Source organism: Chenopodium album, chromosome 11, assembly GCF_948465745.1.
Source record: "Chenopodium album chromosome 11, dcCheAlbu1.1, whole genome shotgun sequence".
Lineage (NCBI taxonomy): Eukaryota > Viridiplantae > Streptophyta > Magnoliopsida > Caryophyllales > Amaranthaceae > Chenopodium > Chenopodium album.
In genome coordinates this window covers 32485739-32502483 of record NC_137844.1, presented here as the reverse complement: position 1 = coordinate 32502483, position 16745 = coordinate 32485739, and the positions used below count along the sequence as shown (strand labels likewise).

Below are 16745 nucleotides of genomic sequence, written 5' to 3'. Positions count from 1 at the left end.
CCGAACCTATCCTGTAGTCCGGCCGAACCTTCCCAGTGTTCGGTCGGACCACTCCTCTATTTCAGCTGGCTCTGTATGGACTATATAAGTCCCATTTTAGAATGTTTTGATGTAATTAGAAAAAAACTTAGTTTTAATTGGCTGCACAATTTTTAGCTTAATCAAGAGAGAGAAACACTATTAGTCTTCACTTGGTAGAGAGAGAAAGTGTGGATTTCTTCATTGATGAACTTGGATTTTGAAGAAGAAGCTTGTTTAATCTTTTGTAGATCTTCAACTTCAATTAATGAGCAATCTCTTACTCTTTCTCTTTACTTTTGCATTTAATTTTGCTTGTTTACTTTGATTTTCCTTCTTTGCTTATTAATCATGTTGATGCTTATTGATTTGATGATTGATATTGTTCTCAACATGATTTGTGAGTAGTCTCTTAGCCAAGGGTGTGGGGATGGTGTAGTTGCTAATTGTTCATGCTTTTAATATTGAGATTAAGTTAATTGTGATTAAAATCTTTGCATGCTTGATATTCTTTGATCTTCTTGCAAGTGCACATTGTTAGTTGATTAAAGGTGAATCTTTGCTAACAAGGAATGGAAGTTGACTTAGTTAAGGTTCATTTCTATCAATTGTTCTTTGATTGCACCTCCCAATATATGGTTCTAGTGTGGAAACGTAGAGGCTATGTTAGGAGAAACCGATTAACCCCGGAAGGTAGTTAGATTGAACCTTATATCGATATTCATGCATGTTTAGTTCACTATTGATTTGCTTTTATGTTATTGCATGATCAAGCGGCATCTATACCTACCCATCTTCCTTGGTGTTTAGTTATATTGATTTTAACTCGTTTTATCTTTAGTTTAATCTCTTAGTCATTCCTATCCTTTGTCCCGAGATAGCTTAAAGTTTAGTGATGAATGCGGTGTTTATGTGCTTTTCCCTGTGGTTCGACCCCTCTTCTTGCCATATACTTGTATTAGGATAAGTCGAGTGTTATAAGTTGCATTTGATTTAGGTGTAGTTGTTTAACAACGCAATTATTCTTTTATCACATATCCACATCCCCCTTCTACTCTGGGTCTAGCATGGCTAGCTCTCTGTGTACAACAAAGAGGAAAAAGTTAGAAAGATTTCAACACAATTTACTTGAAAGTGGCAAAGGTACGAGTTTCCACCTTGGGGAAGATTTCGGTATAGGCTGCGTGCCGACATAAATACCGGGTCCCTAAGCCAGGTGAACAAGGGAATCCAGTTCTTCGGCATGGCCACCTTCTTGCCATCCCTAATCACCCTCTTGACTCCAAAGTAGTCAAGTTGGTACGCATAGTCAGGGTGGACGGGTGGCTTGTAGGGTCAGTGCTTCCCTCGGCCGAGGTGGATGGGTTTAGCATTAAACCGATTCATCTGCAAGTTGAACTCCAAGATCTTTGTCTTAATGCGGTAGAAATACTTCTTCCAGTCACGCCACTTGGATAGTCTTCCCATCACCACAAGGTAGTCCTTAGTGGTGCTCAAAATGAACCAACCGTCCATTCCCGAGTCCAGGCAGACCATAGAGTGAATCTCACAAAAAACTAGAACGTCATGCTTAAAGCCCTATTAAATGGACGTCACCAGATACCCAAAGATGTTTAGCCAGCTATTCGGCATCAGCTGGAAGAGAGCAATGTCGTACTCGTCTAAGAGCTCCTAGACGAACGGGTGAATAGGGAAGCGGAGTCCCACCTCCAAGGCAGCGCAATAAACGTTGAAAGATTGTCGACACGGCCGCTCATTCTCCCAGGCGCCCACAAAATGAGAACGCTTCGGCGCCTTGAGTTCATACTCCTCTCACAGCATGAGGAAACTTTTGAACTCTTTGAGCCCGTCATTGAGGAAGCTCAAGGGCATGTCTCCACCGGACAAGCGTACGGATCTTTAAAATTATCCGCATTGGCCTCCTCGCCCCCCTCCTCGGCCTCTTGATTCTCCGCCTCCCCTTCATCGGGGTGAGGGGCGGCCCTAAATTCTGAGGACAGCACCGTGTCCAGTTTAGCAGCCTCGGCCGAGCTCCTAGTCTTGGAGCCCCGACCTCCTTCGATGATATAGACTCCCACTGGTTCAAAAGGTCCTTTGTCTTTATCCTTCCTCCTGGCGTCCGCTTGATTTCTAGGAGGAGGAGCGCTGCGAGAATGTAGGTCGGTCGGTTCAACAATTACTATGCATGTCCTAGGCCTAGCTGACCTTGCAGTTTGTGATGAGGGTAGTTCAGGAATTCAGGCGGACGCCCCAATGTCCGCCCCAACGTCCGCCTAAGAAGAGAATTGAGGTTCTTTCAAGGATTTCAACTCGGCCGGATCTTTGACCGAGTTGGCAAATTGAGGAAAGTGAAGGCCCGAAGTCTGCCTAGATGCTTCCCTAGCAGAAGATATGCCTTGCCTCCTCTGGCGCTCTTCGAATGAAGCGTCACTTCGACCACCGAGCATTCGCCGCCACTGACCGTGGCGGTATTTGTGTTTGTGTTTGTGGTGGTGTTTGCGGTCTCCCCGTCTGTGTTACTCAGATCACAAGGAACCCTTGGGTTTGCCAGACTATCGTCTGGATTTCTGGCAGCATACCTATCGTACGTCTACATGATCCATGCCATTTGTGACTACATGGACAGAGACGAATAGGTTCAGGTGAGTTGCTTGGTACGCACTAGAAATGGACCCACTCCACGAGGGAGATGACTCGTCCCCGTCCACTCTAGACTCCTCAGTCCCAGGTGAACGACCGACCTCATGAGGAGAAACGGACAAAGTCGAGTGTTAAGCCAGATTCAAAAACTCTGACCAGAAACCTCAAGCTTACGGTGGAGCTCTCGAGGATTTAGGGAGGAATCACTTTCTCACTGTAAAAAGTTCTAACTTCTCTCTAAAATTCTCAAAGTTCCAAAGTAACAAAATGAAGTCAAACGTCTTATATTTATAGGCTAAATTTATAAGGCCAACACGGTAAATTTGTCTTTCCCGCACAGGAATTGGAACGGTTACTTTTTGAAAAATTTCACCTAGAATTCAAATGGTTAAAAACCAATTCCGTCATTCTAAAAGAAAGAGGATGCGAACGGGCTAACGGCGCATCGAAATAGACGACCATGTCAGCGGAATTGAAACCGCCATCCCAAAATTATGGACAATAGGTGTCCTCCCTAAAACACATTCGGCCTGTTCCGTTCGCATGACCTCAAGACCCAGAAATGTCCAATAAAGGAATTTCAGGCGAACCAAACAAAGAGTTCAGCCCAAGGGAGGAATCCCCTATTAAGACGGACAGTACTGTCCGCATACCAAAGAAATGTTCAAAACTTCTACAAATACTCGGACATATCTAGACGAGTAGAAAATTAGAGGAGGCGGCCCATAGAGTACGAGCCACCCCCTCTGAGGGGCAAATGTTTAGGGTAAAAATTACCCCCAAAGCATGGACCAATCCCATAGTGACACGTGGCCGAATCAAAGGGCAACACGTGTCCCTATAGGAAGATGACACGTATGCAAGCCCTACAAAGAGTACTTGAAAAAGAGAGACAAGGGCCTCCTTACATCAGGAGGCCTAAATCCCAAGAAAGCCGCAAAACGGCGCCCCCAAGGACACGTGTCCTCTCCTAATTGCGACGCCAATCAGAGTACAAAATATTAGGGCAGCAACCATAAAAAAGCGTAACTCCCCACCCCTATAAAAACCCCAATAATTTATGATGGGAGGGGTGGATTGTGACATAACATTCAATAAAGCATTAAAACACCTCCAACTTCTCTCTACTTTCTCTCTCTAACTTTTCCAATTTCCGATTACTAACTTAACCATCGGAGGCGAATATTCCGACAACGGGATATTCGTATTTTGTAGGTGTTCGGGCCGTCTATCCGTAGAGCGTTACCAATGTCCTAGGGGAAATCACAAAAACACCCGAAACAACCTTGAATAGAGATTGCCATCAATACGTTAAAAGATGTCAAAGTGCCAAATATATGTCAACTTACATCATGTTCCATCGTCTCTTCTCTACACCTACACATCTCCATGGCCATTCTCAAATTAGGGTATAGATATCATTGGAAAAATCACTCCTCCTAGGACAGGAGGCCATGAGTACATTCGCGGCGCCAAAGACTATTTCACCAAATGGGTTGAAGCGGCGTCTTATGCAAAACTCACAGCTAAACATGTAGCACTCTTTATCGAAAGAAACATCATATGTAGATAAGGAGTCTCAGATGAGATGATAAGTGATAATGGAACTCACTTTCAAGCAAATTGTGAGGAATTACTTCAAAAATATGGGATTCAACATCACCACTCTTCCCCATATAGACCTCACGCAAATGGTGCAATAGAAGAAGCCAATATAAACTTAAAGACAATCATCGAAAAGATTATAGAAAATTACGAGGATTGGCCTTACAAACTCCATTTCACTCATTAGGGTTATCGCACGTCAATTCGCTCATCCACAGGAAATATGTCGTTCTCCTTGGTCTATGAAATGGACGTTGTAGAACTTGTAAAACTAGAAATACCGTCCTTGCGCATAGCATTGGAGAGTAAACTCGATAAGGTTGAATGGACAAGAGCAAGAAATGAAAAGATAATTGTACTTGATGAGAAATGATTAGAAGCTATACATCATACCCAACGCTACCAAACTCGCACGGCTAGACACTTTAATAAGAAGGTCAAGACAAGAAACATCAAAGTAGGAGACTTGGAGTTAAAATCACATAGAAAGAATGTTCTAGATCCAAGAGGCAAGTTTAGGCCTAATTGGTCTGGACCATACATTGTCAAAACCATCCTATCTAGAGGCACTGCTAAATTACCAGTTTTGGACGGGAAAGAATTCTCGAATATGACAAATCTTGACAAACTTAAAAAGTTCTACTCATGATTTAATTGAGTATCATACTCAAAAGAGAGCTACATTCGGCCTGATTCCTTAGTAAGGATACACAGGCAAGCCTGTACAATGTACGACCACTTTAATTTTACAAAATCCTGCATTTTTACGACAAAGCGTCAACTCAGCATCGCAAAAATCAAGCATCGCACCAGAATAAGAATCATCGCGCAGTATAGTCCTATCGTGCCATGTCAAAGGTATCGCGCCGCGATGGAATATCGCGCCGCGATGGAATATCGCACCGCGATAAAGTCGATTTTTCATAAATTTTTAACTTTCGTACTCAAGTTATTTTCAAATTTACTCAAGTTGTTTCTATGCTTTCAATAAACAAAACATTAAATGCCAAACTTTGTTTAATTCAAAGATAAAAATTGCATTAATAATTAAATTGAAATTACATTATTGATGGAATTTTTAAAAATCTTAAAATTTACTTAAAAGTTAGAACTTGTCTAATAATTTATAGGAAAAATTGTCAAAAATAATACAAACTTTGAGGGGTATCTACTTTAAACAAGTTAAAACCGATTAGTTACCTCATGAACAGGTTATATGGAACACGTGACATTGTATTATTTTTTTAAAACTATCAAACAACTTTATAAGATAACTAAAAAAATTAACCGGCCAAATAAGTTATAGGTAAAATAACTTGTTTAAAGTTGATATCACTCAAAGTTTGTATTATTTAGAAATAATTAAAAGATCGACTTATTTTTAACGGATTGATCACAGTTTGTATTATATTTGACAATTTTTCCTAATTTATATTTTAAGGATAATTGTAAATATGTTTGGTAAGATTACACATGAAATTTATTGGAAGCGTGGCAAAGCTTGACAAGCTTACAAAATGGAATGTTTATAAAAGATATGTTTAAGTTTATGATTTTCTAAAAGATTTTATTTGATAAAATCCAGTTTTAAAAGATATTATTCTTTTCATGATTTTATCTTTGATAAGTTTTCTAAAAAGATTTTCTTCACAAAGGATTTACTTAAAAACGAGTTTTGTGAATTCGGCAATTTAATTAATTCTATCTTTTGAAAATCCTACATTCTACAAGAATTAATCTTGTATAAAAGGTAGAATTCAGATTTCACACAACTTGTGAGTTTATGCGTGAAGAATCTGAAGAGTCCTTAATTGTGTAAGTTTGCCAAGTCCATACTTTGTTATATTAGTTTCGGATTTCATGTGTAGCTTTCCTTTCATATACTAAAAGTCAAGTGTTTGTATTGGCTGGGTTTGGGTGAGTGAATTATAACTACATACAATATTGTAGGCTTCGTTTGAGAGACTGAGAGTTTAAGTACTCAAGGAGTACAGAGTGGATCTATGTTAGGAACTTAGATTAGGTAGAATAGGGTTCTACTGTGTAGCAAATTCAGTCTGGAACTTGTGAGTTTTAGGTTTGATTATAATAGGTTGTAACTTGTGTGTTTGCCCTATTTTAGTGAATTGGTTTGTGAGTGAAATCCCTTAGAGAGTCGAGGTTTTACTTTCAATTGGGCCCTAGAAGGTTTTCTCGTAAAATACTGTGTGATGTGCAAGTTCCTTTACATTCTGTTTTAATATTCTGCGAAAATAGCTATAGGAACTCACCTACAATTCACCCCCTCTCTTGTAGTGGTCGTCTCAATTAACAGGGACAAATTTGGGAAAATCACCTAAGACACACAAGCTACTCTGATCTCTCAAGCTAGAATCGAACCATGAACTATAACCTATTTTCATGGTTACACAACATAATCTCAAGTCCTAAAGCTTAATCAAGATGACACAAACATTCCCTTGATTTGATTAATCTTATTCAATCTCATGTTGTTAGTCAAATAACATAAAGGAGCCTACAACTTAATTTCATCTCTTGGTCATTGATTAAGAAAGCTAATAACTTAGCTCTCATAGTAAAACACTGACCATTAGTATCTCTAATTAATTAATTGTCAGTAAAAAATCTACAAACATTAAGTTATAATCGATATTGTGACTAATCTAACAACATACGAAGTATTAGGCTCTGTTCACTTCACCTTAAAAAAAAATTAATATTCATTAAAAATAATTCCAATTTAGTAAAAATAAGTTTAGTTTAGTAAAAATAAGTTCAGTTCTGTAAAATTAATTTCAGTTCTGTAAAAATAATTTCAGTTCAGTAAAAATCGATAACTTCAAAGAAAAAATATAATAAAATTCAATAAATAATAATTTCAGATCAGCAAAAATAATTTAAGTTCATTAAAATTAATTTCAGTTTAGTAAAAATAATTTAAGTTCAGCAAAAATAATTTCAGTTCAGTAAAAATAATTTCAATTCAGTAAAAATAAGGTGAAGTGAACGAAGCCTTATATAATAATATTAAATAAATGTATATTTATAAAAAAAAATAACGTTAAAGTTAATAATCCTTCTTTATTTTTAAGTCCCTTGTCATTTTGACATATATGCCAATGTAGAACATTGATCAGTAATATCTTTAATTATCAATCACTGTGAATTAAAACAATGAAATATAAATGAAACATTTATTGCGATGATTTCAACAAGTACTAACAAAACACCGCTTTTAACATTGATCAAAGTAGATCAAATGAAATAGTGCTAAAAGACCCAATGAGACATTTAAAAAACAAAAGGGGTAAATAAATAGCGTACAAGTATTGCATTTAAAAATAAAGTAGAATTTTAATGAGATATAGCACCAATGAAAAAGTTTCGCAAAAATTTGTCATAATTTTTTTCAATTACAAATTGTGATATTCAGATTCACTTGGAGCTATCTTTTTGAAGACATTCACCTTTAATACTTGTATAGTTGTATACACTAATATCATTTTCAGAATTACAGATGGAAGAAGATTATTCATTTCCAAAAAAAATGGATATTGCCTCACTTATGTAATACAAGTATACATCTAGTCGATCATCAACAAAAAAAAATGTATCACATTGATGTACTTATCACATAGTGTTTGGACTAACACTAGCATAGCTATTAGCACCCCTAGTTCTATCTCCAGTACTATGTGATTGCAGACTCACCTCAGAAGAAGACCTTGCAAATGAGTAAACAAAACCTTAATGCCTAGGTTCTCTACTTAAAACCATCAACTCATCATCTGTATTAGGTGCTCTCAAAACCTCTGGCAATGCCATCTCTCCATCCAAGTACCTCACTACGACCCTCATACTCGGTGGAAACCAAGGATCGTCACACGAACACTTCAATCCTAGCTTTAATACCATTAAGATTTCTACATGGTTGAATTTGCTTCTCAATTTAGGATCAATTACTTCCATTATTTTCCTTTCATTCCACTTTGACCAAACCCAATCAACTAGTACTAGCTCCTCAGTTTTAAACCTTGGCTCTATAGGCCTTCTCCCGCATACTACCTCAAGTAAAAGTGCCCCAAACGCAAACACATCAGAGCAAGTTGTTACATGACCCGTTCGTGACAACTCCGGTGCTAGATAGCCCAATGTGCCTACGACCCTAGTCGTGCCTAGGTCCGCCCCATGGTCGTGCAATCGTGCTAGCCCAAAATCACCAAGTCGACCATTAAAGTCACCATCAAGTAATACATTACTCCCCCGTCAAAAAAAAAAAAAGTAATACATTACTCGCCTTAATATCCCTATGAATAACAACTTTTTCCCACCCTTCATGTAAATACATTAGCCCAGAAGCAACACCCTTAATTATTTTAAACCTCTGTTCCCAACTAAGTAAAAAACCTTGTTGTTCTTGATCAAACAAGTACTTATCCAAGCTTCCATTAGGCATATAATCATACACAAGCAATAAGTCGCCTCTACGACGACCCCAACCTAAAAGCTGGACTAAATTCCGGTGGCGTAGGCGACCAATGCTTGCAATTTCAGTAACAAATTCAGGTAGCCCCTGTTTCGATTCGTGGTTTATTCGCTTTACCGCAATCTGGGTATTACATTTTCTTAAACTCCCCTTATACACCCTTCCAAAGCCACCTCTCCCAAGTAGCTCCTTCTCTTTAAACCCTCTTGTTGCTTCTCTCAGTTCGAGGTACCGAAACCTATGAGGCCCGACTGTTAGCTCCCATTCTTCTATTATTTCGCGGTCTCTAATTCTGACAATCACATAAATGACACGTATAATAACGAGAAAGACAAAAATCGATACCGAAATCGACAAAGAAATGGCCAAAGTTTCCTTGTGTTTACTATTAGAGGTACTAGAAGGGTGTGGGAGTGAAGGCATTGGAAGAGATTTGGCCGGACCACTCATATTAAAACTCCAACCAAGAACGTAATGTGAGCTTGCTAGTAAACCAGTTGCAGCAGCAAATCCAACTTACATTTCTTCTTCAAAAATTTCGATAAGATCATATTTGTATGAAATTAAAGGAACACTTGGTTTTGTAGGAAAAGGTGATATAATGACATTTATAAGATGATTTGTAGCATCATAATCAATTCAAGCTTTAATGGTATGTCCGTTTTTCATGGACACATTCTGTTTGGTAGAATTCTCCATAATATATGTAGCTGGAACAGAGAAGTTCGACACCAAGCCGTTAAGATCAATACCAATATGATTATCATTTATATCACCAAACTCGAAATCCTGTACCGTGTCGAATTCAACTGCAAAGATATGGTTGGTGATGTTTCTGATATCCGCCGCATTGAAAAGGCCAAGGTATTGACTAGGGAGGGCCTTACCGAGGTTGTTTGAAGGGGAAATGACGAAGGCCATGCCTTGACCTCCGAGGGTCTTGAATTCGGGTACGCCTCAGCAAGGTCGTCTTGGTCAGAGCCGGATGCCTCGGCCTCTGACCTCTCAGCGGCTTCACCGTCGGAGTTATTTTGCTGCTCTGGAGAGTAGGCGACTTCCTCACCGTCTCCCTCTTCCATTTCGTTACTTGAGGAAGTGGAGGGGGGCATCCTTCTGGGAGTCACTTTGTTCATCAGGACCTTCATAGTCCTCTTCTCTCACAACTTTATCAGCGGGCACTTTCCTAGTGCGCCGCCACCTGGGTTTGGTAGTCGTTTGTTTTACTCTATCCATTGTCTCCTGCACAGACACAGAGAGGGAGGAAGCCGGAGATGAGCAAAGCATTTCTGAAACTCCAAACAAGACACCACCGGTTCTAGACTCAGCCGTACCAGGAGACCGGCTGAATGTCCTAGGCAGTGTCGTGTGTGCGGATGGAGAGTCCATTTTATTTTTTGAAAAACTAATGTATACAGCCAGAAATGAATGTATACAAGCTAAAAGAAGAAAAAACTAAAAGAAGGGAACGGATAGTTACCTTACTTTTAAGTTCTGAAAATCTGAAAACAAGCAACAACCGGTGACCGGGTGACTTTGAGAAAGCACACGGAGATCTTGAATTTGCTAGAACGCAACCGGGATCAGAGCACCTCTCTCTAAAATCTCTCTTTCTCTCTCTAAAAAGTCAATAAAAATTGAAAAGTGAAGTGGAGAGAGACGGGGGTAAATCCCTATTTATAGGAGGGTGAAACGGCGGAATCCCCGTCACACCTCCGTTAAAAGAGTCGTTTTTACTGTTCACCTTTCACGGGTGGACACGTGTCACCGGCGCCACGTGGCCTGTCACGTGCCACTTGTGAGGGGCAAATGTTTGGGTTATTTTTACCTTAAACGCTTGGACCAATGAGGGCCTGCCACGTGTCAGAGGCTGGCAAGTCACCTCTGACCAAACCCCAGCTGACACGTGGCACTCCCAGATCAGTTCTCAGAATTGCGGCCTTCAAGGGCCCCAATTCCCCAAATCCGCACTTTTGCGGCGCAGCCCACCTGCCCTAGGTCAGAATGACCTAGTAGAGGGCACTTTTCCCCATGACCCTGTAAATAGGGAGATATTCCCCCATTTTAGGGGCAATTCACAATCATTTATTACATCCATTTTCTCTCATATCAGAGAATATCTGAGCTTGGAATCCAAGCATATCCCAACCTTAAATTCCGCACTTTTTATCCTTTTTCAAGTTTCTAACTTGATCGTCGGAGGCGGAGCTCCACCCAACCGGAGTCTCCGTTGATTTTGCAGGTACAGAGCCAGTCGGACCAGTCTTCGAGTTGTAACTCTCCCGAGGGACAAAAACATCCAAAACAGAGTGGAATCGTAGATTTGTGATGATGAGAAGTTGTGCCAAGAGAGAAGGCTTAAAGGATTTTGATGGTCTTATAATGCCAAGTCTTGTAAAGATGATTGAGAGGGGACGGAAACAAGTCTGCAACATGAGAATCAGACAAGCTGATATTTTTGAGTTTGAAGTGGACCATGAGGAAGATACCTATGTTGTGAACCTTCAAAATAAAACTTGTGGTTGTTATAGAAGGAGCTTGATGGGAATCCCATGTTGGCATGCATTAGCTTGCATTGCAAAGAGAAGATTGAACTACAAAGAGTATGTGCATCCAGCCTATCATGTAACAACTTATGCTGCAACTTATTCTCCTAAGTTCCCTGGTATGCTAGGTCATAACCAATGGGAGAACTCCACCATGCCAAAACCCCTCCCACCTCCATATAGGGTTTTGCCAGGCAGGCCTTCAAAGAAAAACAGAAAGAAAGAACTTGGTGAGGGTAAGTATGTGAATAGGCCAAAGAAGCAAAACAATTGCAAAAGGTGTGGTGGCTTAGGTCGTTCAAAAACAAAATGTTTCAGACCACTTTTGAGCAAAGGGCCTTTGAGCAAAGGTGGCAGACCACCAAAGGGAGACAAAGGGGCCAACACTTCACAACAGGCCACACCATCTACAACCCCTGCTTCAACAACAGCTGCAACTTCACAAGCACTAACCCCTGCTTTAACAACATCTAGAACTTCACAAGCACCATCTACATCAAAAAAATCAAAGTCTGCCAGCCAACACTAGTACAAAAAAGGGCTTAGAGAACGGTTGTAATAGGCTTTATGGAACGCTTTAGGACCGTTCTTCTGCTAAGTGATGTGTAAAGTATAGGGAACGGGTCAATTAGGCGTTTTATATACTAACAAATAGAGAACGGTTGTTAGTCACAACCGTTCTCTTTACCCTTCCTATAATCGTACAATAATGAAGGAAAATAGGACGGTTTAGAGTACTCAACAGTTCTATGTTGCATTACAATAGAGAAAGGTTGAGTTAGATAACCGTTCTCTAAAGTTTCTTTTTTTAAAAAAAAAAAAATCCAATCAAGAGATCATATATTGCGTTATTTTCCTGCTAGTTGTATTATTCCTGTATTTTATTTTTGACGATATTATTGGACTTTTTTCCTGTATACGTATAATTGTTGTATCCTTGTATTTTATCTTTTACATCTACCCTGTAAGAAAAAATCTACATTTCCTGTGTAAAAGAAATTCATGATCTAGTATGTACAATTTCAGTATAATAGAATTAACCAAAGCCATAAATATATACTTCATATAATTTAAGACATCCAACAATTAAATTTAATCATTCATTAGAAATTTGTTCTATACAAATACAAGATATATACATTTATCAAAACACCTTTCTTATTAATGTTGATAAAAATAAATTAAAAAGTATAATCTAGCTTAGATATACCAATACCATAGATCTACAATCCACATAAATCATCAACGTCGTCATTTGGTTGATGGCATCCGGTAACATATGAAATCCATCTTCCCCTAAGCTTGTCGATCATTTGTCGAGAATATGTAGGAGGAGCTTTGTCAATATGCTGCAAAACAACGTAAAATACATCATTCTTTCGCAGTAAAAGTAAGGTTTTTTCAGTACTATCAAATTAAATCAGAGCTATAATAAGTGAAAACATAATATAGAATCGGTGAACATAAGTTTAAATCAGTTAAAATAGGGTGATGAAAGCAAGGCTTATGATACATATAACGATTGTGAATTAGTGACTTAGTGTAAATAGTGAGCATCCAAAACATTGCCCACGAACAATCAATGAATTTGTGATGCACATCTCTCCATCTCAACAAGAGGGATAGTATCAAGATCAACACCTTCAAATCGGTTGAATCCATATCTCAACAAAATAATACAAAGTAAGAAACTACATGTATTGAGTGTTGACAGCTTGACACCCTAGTTCAACTATCAAAGATAAATTTATAAACTAAGACACGTCATTGGATGGATCAGGAATTCAAGATAAGATACTCACATGACAATGCTCTCTGTTCTGGATCTGTGCACCAAGAAACTCAACAGCAAGATGCCAAAGTGCCTTTCTACGAATTTCTCTACTCATATTAAGAAAAGCAATTAGTATTTTATAGCAAAATCAAACTCACAGATGTAATTACTTATCATGTATTCCAATGGAGCAGAATATTCTAAATAAGTTAGTTCAAGAAGAGCAATTCAACATATATGAAAGAAAAAGCTAGATAAAGAAAAGAGTATGTGTAGGGAATATTTCAAGCCATTAACCCCAAGCATGAACCCCACTGTGATCATACACTTAAGCATGGTGGCGTCCAAAGGGAAGGAAGCTAGAGCAAAAGAGTCGCCAACAAGTTTTAGGAACTTGTAAACCGTTCACAAGGTGAAGATTACACCCCTTAACGATCCATGAGATCGTCAACTCCAAAAGGTCTTGAACCAAATAGGGTTCGGGGATGAAGGTACAAATCCAACCTAAAAGAGATTGAACCTGCCCTAAATAGGCCTCTACTTTATTTTTCTCGTATTCATGTGCGCTTTCTGACTAACATGCAATTAATAGGTTAACCCTACACATGTTTATCTATGTTGGTTGAACTTAATGCACAAATAAAACTATTATTGGCGATCACTTGAATTATAATCAAATTAGCACTAAACAAGATTATTAATTATCTTATTAAGCGTGATTACAAGTACAAATTCCCTTTAAACATGCATAAAAGGTGTGATCAAGCAATAACAATATAAAGCAACAAGCAACATGATAATCACCATAATAATCATAACAATTATAATCATGTTAAAAATAAAGCTTAAATATAATAGCAAGACCCTAGGCATGATACTAACAAGATTAATAACAAACCCTAGCATGTCACTAAATAATAAAGATCAAAGCTTTAGCTCTAACATGATACTAACATGATATTAGAAAAGAGTAAAAGGCACCCTAAACATGATACTAGAAAGCAATAATAACATCCTAACATGATACTAGGAATTAAACAAATTTAAACATGCTTTCTACAAGAATAGAGAAATAAAACTACATACTTTGATGCCTCGCGCCTCTTTCTAATAACAAAATACACGCGTTAGTAACTTCAAAGAAAATAATAAATCAAACGATTAAATTAAATAATTGAAATAGAGATTTGGGACCAAACCCTCAGAAATTATAACCTTTCACGTCTAGGGCGAAGGAAACTTCGAACTTGGCTAGGTGTATCTAGATCTCGTGAATGCGGAATTTTGTAAGAGGGAAGGTTTAGAAAAAGAATAGAGAAAGCTTCTAGCTTTTGAGAGAGAAAGATGATTAATTGTAGATAGTTGATTGTAGATGAGAATTGATGAGAAAAACGGAGGTTTAGGACCCTATTTATAAGAAAATAGTCCGAAAATAGGTAGAATTTGACAAGGTATGTCGCGTGGCGACAGGGTCTGTCGCTTAGCGACAAGCCTGTCGTTTGGCGACAGCCTGGATTCCTACGCGCTTTCAAACACGGAGTCCACTTATCAATCAAAATCGATTTGTAAAGTCCGTATGAAAACTGAAATCGTATTTTTTATAAAATAATATTTTATTTCAAATAAAACTTATCAAAATATAATTATTAATTCTAACCTTATTAGGATTAAAGAGAACCTTCTAAAGGATTCTAGAAGACTATAATCAATTCTAATAACTTTAGGAATAATAATTAACATTGGGCCCTCCCCTAAATCATTGGGCCGCATGTAAAGATCAAACCGGGCCTAGTTTAGTATTTTGGCCATAACTTCCTCATTATTCATCGGAATTGGGCTTATAATATATCATTGGAAATCTCTTTGCAAGCCCCATCCAATACACTATTATTGGACCTTTGTCGTGGACCAAACTAAACTGGATTGGCTGTTTTCTTAAAATAGAGTTGTTTTCAAAAACAGAAAGAAAGAATTTTTAATAAAAACTAACCGCAACACGTGACCTTTCACACTTTCACCTCGTTCGATTATCATTCGACGCAAAAGGTATTCATCACTGGGTTTGGTTTTGGGGAGACATATTTGGGTGTCTACAGTATGAAACAAGATACATACTTTATAAATGGCTGGTATTCTGCAATGTCACCATGTCTTTCTTTGGATGACTTAGCAAAAGTCCCTGTTAACTGTTAAGAGATGGATTAGTTGACGTTATAGTTTCAAAAGTAGGATGCAGATATAATCAACAAATATTACTAGTGTTAGGGGAGGAGGGGCACTAACGTATCAACTCTTCACAATCAACCAACAAGAATTTTTCCTTAATCAACTCTGCCACCTTATCATTATTATTAAATTCACTTCCAAAAGATTCTGATTTCCTGCTCTTCTCTCTTCACAATAAGCTACCTAAAATCCACAAACACCATGACTACTATTATACATCACTAGAATTAGATTTAATCATCACTGAATTTCAATCACAACATCTCATAACCAACCCTTTTATGAAAGCAAAGCAAAGCAAATCAATTTTTCTAAAATAATTTACAAATAGAACATAATAATCTAGTGGTAATCAATTTCCCCTACCCTTCTTTCTTAATCTAATTAGGGTTCTATATTTGACCTAGGTAAGAATAATTTGGAGAAAATAATTTGATTAATACTGAAATTTCTTGTAATTCGAATAAATTAAGTGTAATTTGATTGAAAAAACTGCAATTTTATTGAATTATTTGCATTTATAAGAATCGATTGAATTATTTCCCAAAAACTAAAATTGTAAATTTTTTAAATCCACCTAAAATTCGATTGAAATTACTGTAATGGATGAAAACGATGAATTCACTACAGTTGAATTGAAAAATTCGATTGACTAATACAACTAGATTGACAAACTCATCCGAATCAAGAAAATTTGAACGAATTACCTAGAAAGTGCAGTGGCGGTGTAGCGGAGCGGTGCGATGCGGTGAAGTAGACGTTCAACAGTGTGGCGATGGAACGACAGTGGGGAGATGAGGCGACGGTGGTGCGGTAGGGCGGCGAAGCAGTAATTGGTGGATTGAGCAACAGCAGGTTTTACTTTTCATCGTTTTTTGAAGCAGTAAGCAGTTAATACTCTGGTGAATAGTGAATTAGTGATAGTGCACTATAAAAGCATTTCAATCATGTTAAGCAGCCTTTGAATAATTAGGGTAATTCTAAATATCCCAATGGTCCACATAAATATCCCTCCAAAATTTTTTTTAAAAAATAAAGAATAAAAATAAATACAAAACGGTTGTCAAGATGACCGTTCTGTATCATCTAAAATGAATAATTATTTGTTTTTTATTATTTGAGTAAAATAATAGAGAACGGTTAGCTATTCTAACCGTTCTATAAATAACTCATAAAACGCCTCTTGCACAAATACGTTCTATATTCTTCTGGAGAACGCCTATCTTTGATAACCGTTTTATATTTTGTGATCTGTAATCTAGTTTTTGTGGTAGTGCAACCTACTATAACAAGAAATAAGAGAAGGAAGACAGCTTATGTGAATGCATTCCAAGCATCGTAACCTTCCCAGCAAAGTTGTTTATCTAAAATTTGATTAATGTTGTAAACATTTGTGTTTTGGTAAACTATGTCTGTACTTAGAATTATGCTCCGTCTTTTGGATATTTTGGTT

At 37.8% G+C, this 16745-nt stretch overlaps 1 long non-coding RNA gene and 1 pseudogene across 2 annotated transcripts; both read right to left on the bottom strand.

Annotated features, from left to right (window-relative positions):
* Window positions 1-7827: 7827 nt before the first annotated feature.
* LOC145566515 (L-type lectin-domain containing receptor kinase S.4 pseudogene) lies at window positions 7828-9982 on the bottom strand (annotated as a pseudogene).
* A 2390-nt stretch (window positions 9983-12372) lies between these two features.
* LOC145568782 (uncharacterized) lies at window positions 12373-16204 on the bottom strand. 2 transcript variants are annotated; one of them, XR_014095954.1, is made up of 4 exons: window positions 16000-16204; window positions 15182-15252; window positions 14153-14173; window positions 12373-13173 (listed from the first exon to the last, which is right to left on the bottom strand). It is a non-coding gene; the product is annotated as an uncharacterized LOC145568782 (long non-coding RNA). The 2 variants fall into 2 exon arrangements; XR_014095955.1 differs by having other exon boundaries at window positions 14153-14169.
* Window positions 16205-16745: the final 541 nt, after the last annotated feature.